The sequence below is a fragment of the Callithrix jacchus genome, chromosome 2, assembly GCF_049354715.1.
Source record: "Callithrix jacchus isolate 240 chromosome 2, calJac240_pri, whole genome shotgun sequence".
In the NCBI taxonomy this organism is placed as follows: domain Eukaryota; kingdom Metazoa; phylum Chordata; class Mammalia; order Primates; family Cebidae; genus Callithrix; species Callithrix jacchus.
Window position 1 is genome coordinate 49820281 of NC_133503.1, and position 14669 is coordinate 49834949.

At 48.2% G+C, this 14669-nt stretch overlaps 1 pseudogene; it reads left to right on the top strand.

The window, feature by feature from the left end:
* The first annotated feature begins 8411 nt into the window (after window positions 1–8411).
* On the top strand, window positions 8412–10066 carry LOC100410762 (actin, cytoplasmic 1 pseudogene; annotated as a pseudogene).
* The last annotated feature ends 4603 nt before the right edge of the window (window positions 10067–14669 follow it).

A 14669-nucleotide genomic window follows, 5' to 3' on the forward strand; every position in this document is an offset into this window, starting at 1 on the left:
AATGCCCTCAGTAAGGGACTGAATCAAAATTCAAACCCAGGTGGACAAATCCGGAGGCCTTCTCCCACCCTGCTTAGCAATATGTGGGCTAGATAATCCTAACAGACTGAGATTTCCTACACCGGTAAGAAACAGAAATTTGCTTTAAGGCTAGGAAAGCTTTTTAAAAGCTTATCCTTTTAGTTTAAAAACAAAGAAAGTTAAATTTTAATTCCGAGAAGTGGAAGGCCTAAACTTGGAATAAAGAACAGCTCTTTAAATATAGCTTTATGAAAAACCTATTGCAAAAGACAGAAAACTTAGTCATCGACAGGCCTTCATCCTCAAAAAGAATTAGGGGAAAGGACTTGGGGAACTGCTTAATACACACCCTCATTTTACAGAAGAGAGACCCACCAATCACTGTGACTTCGAATGTACACAGACACTCACCCAGATTATATGTCTAATCCGGGATTCTCCTTTAAGGCTTTGTAACATCCTAGGGTTCCTTCAGTTACTTCAAAGATGTTATCAAATTTTCAAAACTATGTTCATTCCAGTTCCTTTTATGAAAAGTATTACACATAGGCCTTGATTCAGAAGGGAGGGAGGGACTGAGCGAAAATGCAAACACCAGGACACTAGAGTGTCACCATTGGGGGATCCTACAGAGAAATTGGGAATCGTGGCCCAGGTTCACATAGCAACTCCCATGCATCATCTCCACCCGTCAGGCCCCCACAGGTCAGTTTTCTTCCTGCTCTCTTCCTATTCCAAACCCCCACCCTCTACTCAGTGAACACTGAAATTTACTTAAAAATGGCAGGTCTCTAATTACTTGCATTTTGTTTCCACACTATTTCAGCTGTTTTTGTAACATATCTGGCCTTAGAGAGCTGGGTAGGCAGTATCATTTCTCAAAGTGCCCTCTGGGAATTCTCAAGCTTGACATATAAATGTCACTCAATCATCTTTTTGTCTGATTTCCTGGTTCTGGATGCTTTTAACAGTTGCAATTTGTGAGAAAATTCATTTATTCAAAGTCATGACTGCCCCCACCCCTTCCATTCTTTTAAGCCTTGGTTTGTCTTCAGGGCATTCCACCATGAGAGAGGCCATGGAGACCATTGATAACAAACCCCTATTTGACAGATATGTAAATTGAGGCCTCTATCTAGAAAAGGATTTGCTGTAGGCCACACTCATTGAGTGATACAATCAGGATTGGAATCCAGGGCAGTGGCTCCCAGTCCCGTGTGCTTTGTTCACTGTACCATGTTGTCTTCACAATGACATGATTTTTCTTACTTTCTTGCAGAAACTCACCACTGTCATAAACACAGGCTGTGAACTGAACTAATGGGATTCCAATCCCTACTCAGCCACTTACTACCTGGATGGCCCCTCTAAGTCTCAGGCTTCTGTCTGGAAAATGGGGGATAATATACCTATTCCTCAGGTGAGGCTAAATTGGATAATACAGATAATGCCCAAGTCTCAGTAAACGGTAGGCATTCGAGAAATGATAGTGATGTGTAGATGTGGGTTGCATGCATCAGGTAGAACTTTGCTGTTAAACTCAGCAATGCCGGGCCGGGTGCGGTGGCTCATGCCAGTAATCCCAGCACTTTGGGAGGCCGAGGCGGGTGGATCACGAGGTCAAGAGATCGAGACCATCCTGGTCAACATGGTGAAACCTCATCTCTACTAAAAATACAAAAAATTAACTGGGCATGGTGGCGCGTGCCTGTAATCCCAGCTACTCAGGAGGCTGAGGGAGGAGAATTGCCTGAACCCAGGAGGCGGAGGTTGCGGTGAGCTGAGATCGCGCCATTGCACTCCAGCCTGGGTAACAAGAGTGAAACTCCGTCTCAAAAAAAAAAAAAATTAGCAATACAACCTCTCCAGGCTCCATCCTACCATAGACATCCTCTGTGAGACCCTAGCCTCTTGGGGCATGGCAGGAGTGGAAGACCAGCCCCATATCCTGGCATTGCCTGCTACCCCTTGGTCTGGAAGGGGATTTCCAAGTCAAGAAGCTGGGCCCGACTGGGAGCAGTGACTCAGGCAGGTGGCAACCTCTTGTTCTTCCAGAGTAATGACAAGCACTCACACAAAGACCCACCCAGAAGGAGAATCAAACTGCCTTTGTTTTGTTTTATTTGGTTTTGTTTGAAAGCATACAACTTCTCAATCTCCTTTCTGCTACTCCCTCCTTCACCACCTCTACTGAGGTAGTTACAAAGTCAGACCCAAATACACATTTGAAGGAAATGTAAAACAAAAAATCCATCTATAACCAACTTAACTCTAAACCAAGTGCCAGAAGAGGGGCAGAGGCTGCATAATAAAAGCATTAAAAGACAGCGTATATGGAGTATTTGCTGTGTGCTAGCTCTGCGCTTTTATACATAATTTGTCTCCCAGCCAGCTTATGAGGTCGGTACCATTATCATCCACATTTCAGATGAAACTGAAAGCTTTGAGGTACTAGATGACTTGCCCAAAGTCTTACAGCGCAGCAAGTAACCAGAACATGAAGATCCAGGCTCTTAAACTCTTAAAGCATCATGCTCCAAAGTCTTGCCTGCTAGCAAGACATAGAACTCAGAATGCCAGGCTTGAAGTGTCTTTAGAAATGATCAACTCAGGCTGAGGGAAGCTGAGGCAGGTGAATCACCTGAGGTCAAGAGTTGAGACCAGCCTGGCCAACATGGTGAAACTGCTTCTCTACTAAAAATACAAAAAATTATCCAGGCATGGTGGTGGGCACCTGTGATCTCAGCTACTCAGGAGGCTGAGGCAGGAGAATCACTTGAACCTAGGAGGCAGAGGTTACAGTGAGCCAAGATCGCGCCACTGCTCTATGGCCTGGGCAACAAAGTGGGTCTGTCTCTAACTAACTAACTAACTAAATAAATAATCAACGCAGTGTTTTCTTTGTAGGGCTGGAGCCACACCAAAGGCCAGAGAGGGGCAGGGACTTACAAGAGGTCTTACATTGAGTTTGTGATTCATACTCAGGACAGAACCCAAGTCCCCTGCTCCCAGCACAGTGCTATTTCCACATACCCTTACTGATGGGAAATGGAGTATCTAAATCAAGCACATGCCTCACTGTATTAGGAGAATGAGTGAATCAGGGTCTTGGCTAGGGAAGAATGGAACTCAGGGGGAACAGCTGATGAAGTAGGAAAAGGGCAGCCCTGGGTCCCTTCCTTAGACCCGTAGCCTGAGGCAATCTCAGGAGTGTAAAATCCTCCAGTGGATTCTAGGTACTTTTTGGTGCTGGGTGTATCTGTATATCAGAGAGATATTTTGGTGATATATAAATGAGATGATGTATGTCAAGCACATGATAACGACTAAAATTGTTCAGGCAATTGTGGCAGTTTTTGGTAAGAAGTAAATAAATGAGCAGAGTCCATGGTCCCAGCTTCTCTCCATAGCCTAAGAAGACATTTTTAACTCTATTCATTTCCCAAATACCTGCATGAGGAGGTAGTTGTAACCTCAGAAGTTTTCACATTCGTTCATCACCTTAAGGTGAATGAAGCCGTTTCATACCCACAACTTGCCCATTTCCCAAGAGACTGTCATGCAGAGGATAAGGTGCAGGCTCTGGCCTCTGGGCTTAAATCACAGCCCTGCCACTTATGACTCTGTGCCTCGGTTTCTTTTATCAATGACGTGAAGGCTATAACTGTGCCCAGTTCACAGGGTGGTGACAATCAAATGCCACAGGGCTTGGCCTTAGTGAAAGGTGGTGATCTTCATTATGATCATTAATCCTACAAGGCAGTAGGGATTGCTTCTCTTCTTTTCCCAGGAGGACCCCAAGTCCCGGAGCTGGAGAGCAGCTTGCCCCAGACATCACAGTGCCCTCTGGGGAGGTGGGCCTACAAGGCATTGATACTGACTTTTCTCCAGGCTCTTTCCCATTTTCCCCTTTCTCTATCCCAGCTATTTTCCTTGTGTCCCTGTTACGCTTCAGTTTCTAGGGCACCACTGGAGGAGAGGAATGGGCAAAGTGACATGGGGGAAAATTCCCAGCCTCATCACATACGTGGCCTAGCCAGGCCCCTCCCATAGTTCCCAGGAGCCCTGGGTCCCCTGACTCCAGCTTCTCTCCCCCTGGCCTCTCTGTCTCCAGGTCAGGGTGTCAAGCTGGATCTGGGCTTGCATCCAGGGTTGCCCTTGTCATCCTCCTGGAAGTAGAAACAAGTCAGCCAGGCCCAGCCCGGCCCAGCCTCTCAGGAAAGTAGACCCACAAAACCAGAGCATTTCCTAATCCCGGGAAGCCCTAACAGGGCCCTGAGAGCAATCCTCTTTCAGTCCCACCCACTTTCCTCCCTGTCCTCTCCCACACCTTCTTCTTCTATGGCCCCTCCCAGCTCTCCCTCCATTCCTCTGTAGCTTAGAAGCCACTATCAGACTTGGCCTCTGTTCCTTGCCTCTCCTAGCCAGGGACTTCCCTGGGCTCTAAAAAGATGCCTGGAGAACGGATGAAGAGGGCTGTTTAGATGAGCTGGACTTTCTTCATCATTCCTGGTTCCAGAGTTTCCTCATCCTTACGGTAACATTTATGGACCACTGAGGATACGGGAGTGGACAAATCAGACCCGCTTCCTGCCCTGTCAGAGCTCCCAGACTCTGAAGAACCATATGGGGCTATTTAAATATAAACAAGTAGAATTAAACTAAAATTAAGTAGAATTTCTAAGGGAAAATCTGGACTGTGATCTAAGAGGAAGCTGCATCAGCTATGTCTGCCAGCCCTTTGCCCACTCCCTGTGCCCTGGGCTCTCTGTTAAAGGTTCCACCACGAAAGAGTCCAGCGGCCCTAGGAGCAGAGCAGGCAGGAGAAAACTGAGAGATCCTTTTGCTCCAGTGTTAAGCATTCCCCTCAGAGGCAGCATCGATTCTTGGTCTCTTCCTACCTAGCTGTGGACTATTATTAAAGTGCCCAGCACACACCTGTACCCTCCCCGTCAAAAATCCCCACTCACGCACAAACAGAATGTACACACACACACAAATGTACACAGTCACCAACTTACACCCACACAGACACAGATATGCTTCAGGGATCTGACACAACACACACGTTCTCACACACACAAACACCCACATCCATGTTCACAGTTGCACACTTTCCTTTTCTTGAGGGAAGAAGACAAAAATAGGCTTTTCTTTTCCCTTTGGAAAAGCTGGTAACAACTAGAAAGAAAAAGACTGGCCAAGAAGGCAGAGCCAGAAGAAGAGGGGCAGGAAGAAGAAACGAGATGGGGGAGAGAAGGGGGTGGAGAAGGAGGCTAGGCAAGGAGCAGGGCCTGGGAGCCCAAGAACTGGGTGGGAAGAGCAAGCTGGGCTGGGAGCAGCAGACCCTGGCTGGCAGGACATGGGAGGCCAGGTGGCTCTTGGCACCGAGCTGGGGGTGTCTGGTGGCCCCAGCACCCTTGTGCGGTGGGCCCTTTCCCCTGTCCTGGCTCACCCACTCCCATCTGGTCACTCACCTGGGGAAGGGCAGGAGAATACGAGGGTGTGCGCACCGGGGACAGTCGTCCCTATGAAGGCTCCTCGGCTCACTGTGCTTCTGCAGGAAGGAGGGCTGGGCTGAGCTGACTTTTAGGCAGGAGGGGAATTCCCCGAGATGGAGGAGCTGCCACCAGGCAGCCCTGCAAGGTCCAGCTGAGGCCCCAATCTGCCCCCTAGCAGAGCACAGGGCCCTTCTTTGTCAGCCTCCACCTGTCACTTCCCAGACTAGCTGTCCCATGCTGTGAATTCCAGAGAGTTGGAGGGTGGATCTGGGGAAGAGCTGGAAGCCTGATGCTTCCTCAGCTAGACTGGGAAGAGGCACTGGAGCAGGGGCTAGGGCAACCTGGCCTGGCCTCCCTGGGTTCTCCTGAAGATCTCCATTTCCTCCTTCGCCTAACGTGGGGGATTCCAGTGCTCAGGCCCCTGAGGAAGCTGCCAGGTACTCTGCCCACATCCTCCCACCCTGTTCCTATCCCATCTGTTTCCATTTACTCTCTGAGGCTTCTCCATCCACAGTGAAGGAGAGGACTGCTCCTTGCCTGTTGCATACTGGGTCACATTTGGATGTCAAGTAAGGCCTTAGAAACCTGCAGCCCAGGAGTTCTGCACTGACCAGCTGGAGATCCTGAACAAGTCACCTGGTCATCCTGAGCCCCAGTGAGCCCCGCTGTAAAATGTGGTTCATAAGTCCTGCTTTGCCTGTCTCCTGCCATTTAATGGTAATTAAAATAAAATGATGGGCCGGCACAGTGTCCCATGACTTATTAATCTCAGCACTATGTGAGGCCCGAGGCAGGCTTGAGCCCAGGAATTTGAGACCAGCCTGTGCAACATGGCAAAAACTCTGTCTCTACAGAAAATACAAAAATTAGCTGGGTGTGGTGGCACTTGCCTGTAGTCCCAGCTACTCAGGAGGGTGAGGTGGGAGAATTACTTGAGCCCAGGAGGTTGAGGCTGCAGTGAGCCATGATCACACCACAGCACTCCAGTCTGGGCAACAGAGTGAGACCTTGTCTCAAAAATAATAATAAATTTAAAAATAGAATGACGGTTTGTAGACATCCTTTGTAAACTACTGACTGCTTTACAAACATAAGGTCTATGTTCCCTATCCCCTGAAAAGATGCCTGGGGAGGTGATAAAGAGGGCCATTTGGATGAGCTGGCCTTTCTTCATCATTCCTGGTTCCAGAGTTCCCTCACCCTTACGGTAACACCTATGGACCACTGGGGATACGGGAGTGGACACATCAGACCCGCTTCCTGCCCTCTCAGAGCTCCCAGACTCTGAAGAGCCATATGGGGCTATTTAAATATAAATTAAGTAGAATTAAACTAAACTTAAATAGAATTAACAGTTCAATTCATCAGTAGCACGAGCTGCATTTCAAATGTTCAACAGCCACCATACTTACTACATCAGACTACACGCATATACAAGACTTCCATTATCATAGAAAGTTCTATTGAATAGCACTGCTCTGGAGGCCATAGGTAAATGAACAGGCTATTGCAATAAAGTACAGGAAAGATGTGTTTTGGCAGGAGAAATGCAGGGGGCTCTGGGAGCCTGGACGAAGAGTTCTGGTCAGGATTTCGGGATCTGGAAAGTCTTCCTGGAGGAAGTGGAACCTAAACTGAGACCTGAAAGTAGCCAAGAAAGAAGATAAGAAAGGGTGTTCTGCCCAAAGGGAATAGAATATACAAAGAGAAGGGAAACTATATTCCGTGAACCATTCACTCCGAGTAGACTAAGGGGTGTGAGGCAGATGGGGAAAGTGACAGAGGTGGACCTGGAGAAATAAACAAGTCCAGGTCTCAAGGGGCCACATGCAGCCTTTGCAGAAGGAGGGGGGGATAAGAGGTAGGGGTGGAGAAGAGTCCACTGAATTTCATCCAACTGCATCTGTGCCCTTCCATCAGGATTACATAGGGATGCTACAAAGACCTCCTAGCCCATTGGCCTCACTTTACAGATAAGGAAGTGGAGGCCAGAGAGGGGAAATACATCTCCAAGTGAGTTAATAGAGGGATTTCCTGACTCCTAGTCCAGTGCTCTTTCCCACACCACACACGGTCCCTCAGTGGCACTTCACTTTTCAAGGGCTCGATTGCCACATGTGGCAAGCAGCTACCATGCCAGACTGCACAGATATTTCCATCATTACAGAAGGTGCAGTTGGATGAACGACACTGGCCCTTGAGCTAGACCAAGGGCAAAAAGATGATATATTTTCCTGTACACAGACCTTTTTCTCTGCAGGGGGTGAAAATATGTGTAGCTCAGCCCTAATGTTCTTGGATTGCAATTTTCTCCCTATAGACAATATTTTCACTTTTTAGAGTTCACTATAATCACAGATTCTCTGTGAATTCACAGAGCCTGGCTTAGACCAGTTCCTGCCCATGGAATCTTAGATGGCAAAGGGACCTTGAAGGGGTAAGGAGGTTCAAGGAGCTGGAGTGACATGAGCTGCGATTTCTAGTTAGAACACCTGGCTGGCACATCCTGTGGGAGAATGGCTTTGAGCTCTCCCTGCTGAAATGCTGAGAGCAATCAGTTTCTCTCACCTCCTCTCTCACCTCTTCTGCCTTCCAGCCATGGAGTCCCTGAAATTGACTTCCCTGTTCAGGCCATGGGATAGACACCAAGGAAGAAGAGGCCCTTGGACTGGGAATCAGTAGAGCTGATTTTGAGTCCTGGCTCTGCCATGTGGCCCTAGGCAAGTCTCTTTTTCTTTGGTCCTCAGCATCTCCTTCTATAATTTAAAAATTTAGACTAGATGACCACTAAGGGACCTTTCATTCTGACACTTTAAGGAAGTCTAAAAGTTCAGAGGAAGGAGAAATCAGGGTGAATAAAGGTGGATGTTAAGTAAGGCCTTAGAAACCTGCAGCCCAAGGAGTTCTGCACGGACCAGCTGGAGATCCTGAGCAAGTCACCTGGTCACCCTGAGACCCAGTGATCCCTGATGTAAAATGGGGTTACATTTTCTGCCGAGATCATGTCTGCCCCGCAAGCACAGAGCCTCGCCCTTGCCGTTCTGTCGCCCATCCACACCCACCGCCAGCTCACCATGGATGATGATATTGCTGCACTTGTTGTCGACAATGGCTCTGGTATGAGCAAGGCCAGCTTTGCGGGCGATAACGCTCCCCAGGCCATCTTCTCCTCCATCGTGAGGCACCCCAGGCACCAGGGCGTGATGATGGGCATGGGTCAGAAGGACTCCTACATGAGTGACGAGGCCTAGAGCAAGAGAGGCATCCTGACCCTGAAGTACGCCATTGAGCACGGCATAGTGTGGCTCCTGAGGAGCACCCCATGTTGTTTACTGAGGCCCCCCTGAACCCCAAGGCCAACTGTGAGAAGATGACCCAGATCATGTTTGAGACCTTCAACACCCCAGCCATATATGTGGCCATCCAGGCCGTGCTTTCCTTGCACACCTCTGGCCATACCACTGGCGTCATGATAGACTCTGGTGACGGGGTCACCCACACTGTGCCCATCTATGAGGGGTATGCCCTCCCCCACGCCATCCTGAGTCTGGACCTGGCTGGCTGGGACCTGACTGACTACCTAATGAAGATTCTCACCAAGCACAGCTACAGCTTCACCACCACAGCTGAGCAGGAAATCGTGCGTGACATCAAGGAAAAGCTGTGCTACGTCACCCTGGACTTCGAGCAAGAGATGGCCACGGCAGCCTCCAGCTCCTCCCTGGAGAAGAGCTATGAGCTGCCCGATGGTCAGATCATCACCATCGGCAACGAGCGGTTCCGCTGCCCTGAGGCGCTCTTCCAGACTTCCTTCCTGGGCATGGAATCTTGTGGCATCCACGAAACTACCGTGACGTAGACATCCACAAAGACCTGTATGCCAACACAGTGCTGTCTGGTGGTACCACCATGTACCCTGGCATCGCTGACAGGATGCAGAAGATCACCGCCCTGGCACCCAGCACAATGAAGATCATCAAGATCATTTCTCCTCCCAAGCGCAAGTACTCCGTGTGGATCGGTGGCTCCATCCTGGCCTCGCTGTCCACCTTCCAGCAGATGTGGATCAGCAAGCAGGAGTATGACGAGTCCCACCCCTCCATCGTCCACCGCAAATGCTTCTAGGCAGACTGTGACTTAGCTGCGTTACACCCTTTCTTGACAAAACCTCACTTGAACAGAAAACAAGATGAGATTGGTATGGCTTTATTTGGTTTTGTTTGTTTGTTTGTTTGTTTTGTTTTTTTGGCTTGACTCAGGATTTAAAAACTGGAACGGTGAAGGTGACAGCAGTCGGTTGGAGCGAGCATCCCCCAAAATTCTACAGTGTGGCCGAGGACTTGATTGTATATATTGTTTTTTTAACTCATTCCAAATATCGTGAGATGCGTTGTTACAGGAAGTCCCTTGCCCTCCCAAAAGCCACCCCACCTCTCTCTAAGGAGAATGGCCCAGTCCTCTTCTGAGTCCACACAGGGGAGGTAACAGCATTGCTTTTGTTGTAAATTATGTAATTTAAAAAGTTTAAAATTTCACCTTAATACTTTTTTATTGTGTTTTATTTTGAAAGATTTTAGCCTCTGTGGCTACCCCTTTTTTTGCCCCTCAACTTGAGATGTACGAAGGCTTTTGGTCTCCCTGGGAGTGGGTGGAGGCAGCCAGGGCTTACCTGTACACTGACTCAAGACCAGCTGAATAAAGTACACACCTTAAAAAAATGGGGTTACATTTTCCAGCAGGGATCACTGGGGCTCAGGATGGTGATGAGCCGCAAATGGTCAAACTCTTTTGACCAGGGGTTCTCAAGTCTGACTGCATGTTTGAATCACCTAGGAAATAAAAACGTAATCACTGACATTTAAGCTTATCACGTGCCAGGCACAGCATTCAGTGCTCTTAAGTGAATTATTTCATGCGTCTCTCTTTAGAACTGTATAGACTGGTACTGATATTCCACAAAAGTAGAAATGAGGCTCCTAGTGGGTTAAGCCAACTTCTAATAAATGGCACAAGTAGAGTTCAAACCCAAGAGATGTCTCCAGTGCTCATGTGGAGGAGATGAGACCTATACTGGATCTTAAAAGAGGGCAAAATTTGGATATACACAAGGAAACTGCCACAGGACCACTCTTTTGACACTTAACTTGTCCAACCCTACCTCACGCAGTCTGGCATCTCTGGTTTTGCTGCTGATGTTGTGGGGACACGGTTGGGCTGGTCTCATAATAGTCATTTGTTACTTGTTTAGGGAATGAACTAATTTGACTCTGTGGGTTTCTCGGTTCACCAATTCTGTTGAAAGCTCCCCAAGGATGGAAACTCTTCATGCCATTAGGACCTAGCCCAGGATTTAACAGATTTCTGGACCCTATCACAGAGCTAAGAAATCAGACTCTCTAATGAGGGGATCCCTAGAGGCAGCACTTTAATTAAACTCCTTGATACTCAGTAGGGTTTGAGAAGCCAAAACTCTCTGAGCTGGATCTTCCAACTCCAAGGTGAGAATTATCTGCTCACATACAGGCAGCCAAGCAGAACTCGTCAGGAACGTGGTAGATACTGAGGATGTGTTTACTTCCCTGAGTCCCCCAAGCATCAAATCTATGACTTTTGCAAAGTCCCACTCAAGCCAATGAAGTTACCTTCATATCTGAACTTTGAGGACAGGCAGCTAGAAGAGGTCATAGAATCATAGTTTTTCAGGTATCTACTGGCTCAATAGCCTACCCAGAGCCAGCACATCCTTCTCATTGGCAGGTGGTCAGCCAGGTTTTGCTACCATACTTCTAATGATGGAGAGCTCACTACCTTACAGGTAGTTCATTGCATTGTCAGTCAGCTCTTATATAAAGCTCAGATCTGCCTTCCTCTCCTTCGGATGGGTGCCTATCAATGGCTGACATTCTTTCAAGGCCCTTCATGGTGATCTAGCCTCTACTTACCATCCTTTCCCACTCCAGCCCCCCCTTAGGGTTCCTCAAATATGCCAGCTCCTTTCTGCTTCTTTTTGCTTCCTTGCATGTGCCTCAGCCCCTGGCTGCAGCACCCTCCCCTCCACTGTGCCTTTCACGTGGCCAACACCTACTTATTTTCTCGGTCTCAGCTTAAGTGTGCCTCTTCTGGGAAGTTTCCCTGACCTTCCACATTCCTGCAGTCCCCTCCAGACCACAGCGGTCCCCTTGTTCTGCACTTTCAAGTCCCCCCTTTCTCTCTTTCTCTAACTAGTTGTAATAAAATGATTACTGGTGCAGTTAATTTAGCGTCTGATTAGAGAAATGATTTTCAGCTAGGGATGATTTTGGCCCCCACAAGACAACTGGCAATATCTGGAGACATTTTTGGTTGTCACAACTGAGGAGGGGGTGTACTCCTGACGTTTAGAGGGCAGAAGGCAGAGATGCTGCTAAGCAGCCTACCGTGCACAGGACAGATACCCATAACAAAAAATTATCCAAACCAGCACATCTATAGTGTTCTCAACATGTCCATAGAAAAAGACTTGTGCTGGAGTACAAGCCCCACGGGGCCAGGAACTGTTTCTTCAAGTGTCACAATTTCACCAGTGCCTAGCAAACAGCGAGCAATTCATGAATGTTTGTGAAGGAAAGGAGAGAAGGAGAAGGAAGTGGGTCATAGAATAAAATGCTAGAACCCCATTGAGTGGGGCTGATGTGTACAATGTCCCTGAGGTTGTGGGGAGTAGAGAACTGGGGAGACACACGTAAAGAGAGCTGAGATGGGCAGACCGACCTCAGGAGCCTTGAACACTGGGCTAAACAATGTTGCCTCCATTCTATAAGCAATGGGGTGGCAGGGGGGCATGGGAGTCTTTCTTTCCACTAATATTAATAAAATATTTTTGTGGCCAAAAATTATCTGATCAAACTGGCACCTCAGGAAGAGATCTGGGAACAGTGAGAATTCTGTCTTGAGAAAGGGGATTTGACTTGCTAGTGACAGAGGCTGGTCTTAATCCACAAATATCCCTCCTTATTTTACTGATGCACATTGGGGAAGCCTGTTTGCAACCACTGTCTGAAGAGCTGGCAAGACTGCGAGTGAAGGGACAGGTCTCAAACTTTGAGGCCACAGGCACCTGCTTGGTGCCAGGTCTGCTGCTCTTACTGACTCACCGTGTGACCTCATCAGCACTTCCTCTCTCCATCCCTCACCTTCCTGAACTGTAAAAGGAAGTCAATTCTCTTCACCCATTTATAACACTGAGCACAGCTGTGTGCACAAATGGGCATCTATTGGGATAATTTCATAGAGAATATTATAGGCCAGGGTTTTGTTAACTTTAGTGTCCTTTGACCAGGGGTTCTCAAGTCTGACGGCATATTTAAATCACCTGGAGAGCGTTCTGAAAAAACAAACCCCCCCCCCCCCCCCGCCAGGCCCTGCCCCAGATTAATTAAATCAGAATCTCCAGGGCTGTGGCCTGGGCTCCAGTATTGATAAAGCTCCCCAGGTGATTTTTGAGGTACAAAGTTGTGATCCCTGCCCTAGAAGCTGCCTTTTTTTTCTTTTTTGAGACAAGGCTACCCTTTTAACGGCTGGTTCTGATGCAGGTGATCCCAGGGCCTTACTGTCCTTGAGTCACTGTGCTCTCCCCAGTTGTTGCCTCTTTTTGTATCAGAAAGGTGACTTTTCAATACCAGGATTAGAGATTGTGGGGACAACAAATCTCAGAATGTGAAGAGAATTCCTCTTTGGCGGGGGTCACAGAACATTATACATGGTGGGTGTGAAAAGAAAAGTTAAAACTCAAGCTAATTAATTAAGTGGAGAGGAGGTATGTGTAATTCTGTTAGCATTTGAAAAATGGGATTCAGGCAGGCATTTTGCAAAATTGTGCTTTCCAAGGAAACCGATACAGGGTGATGTGTTGCAAGATTCTTGTCAAAGGAAGGGGATCCAAGTACAAATGTTGCAACACTGTGCTGCCAAAGGAAGTGGAAGCTAGGGAAGTGGCTTCTTAGTCTGTCAGATCTGGAACAAAGCTCAAAGATCATCTTGACCAGTCTTCTCACTGGACAGAAGGGGAAACTAAGACAGAGAGGAAAAGGCTCGTGCCCAGGGCCAGGCAGGGAGTTACTGATCCGTTCAAACTGCAGTCCAGGTTTCCTGACCACCACCCACCTGCGGCCGCTTCCTCTTCTTGAGTATCTATCACCTCACTGTTTCCCTCTGGGTGCCTCCACATCCCCACCCTCCAGATAGCGCCCAAGGTCAAAGGATGAGCCTAAATCTGGCCGGGATCTAAGCCTGCCAGATGACAGGGGCGAAAGCCAGTGGTGGCGGTGGCAAGCTGGAGAGGAAGAAGCAGTGTCTGATGATGTGGCCTGACCTCAGAAAGGAAGCCTGGTTGGTCACCAGGGGGAATTTCCCCGGGTGAGGTCTCATGTCTATGCAAATATTGCACTGCGATTAACCTGGACCCTGGGATGGGAGAGAGAAAAGAGGAGAGAGGACACTGGGAAAGACAGAGAGAAGGGCAGGTAATAGGATCTGAACATCCCCAGGGTATCAGGTACTGTGCTAGGCTCCTCACGCATTTAATCTCATTTTGCCCCTAAAGTATCTTCCAACGTAGGAAAATTGAGAGTCTGAGGCCCAGTGAGAGAGTGCATTGCTCAAGCAAAATGAGCACATTCCAACGCCAATGGGAGATCAGGCTTCAGGGAGAGGCGACCATGGTGATGGCACTGCTGCTGCTGCTGACAAAGGTGACAGTAATGAGGCTTGAGTCCAGAGTCCAGAGTCTAGCAAGGTTTCATTTTAGGTTTCCATCTCACTCACCAGGGGAGTTTTATCCTGGGAACAGCCAAAACAGCAGGAAGGTAGTGACCCTGACTCAAGGGCAAATCCCAGCACTCTGGTTTTTCAAGGCCTTGTAGGGGCAAGGGATGTGGGAGAGCTGACACTATTAACGCCTTCACCACCAGTTTCGGGAACACTCCTGGAAAAGGGAATAGAATGGGATCCATGCTTTTGAAGAAGAATCACTCTCTGCTACCTCTTTAAATTTCCCTCGCCATGCACCTCACCAATTCCAGAAAGCCTTCCCTGGGGACTTTACTCCTCTCCCAAGGCTTGATCCCATTTACTGCCTGGTTCTCCAGGGAGCTGGTCTTGTCTCCCAGA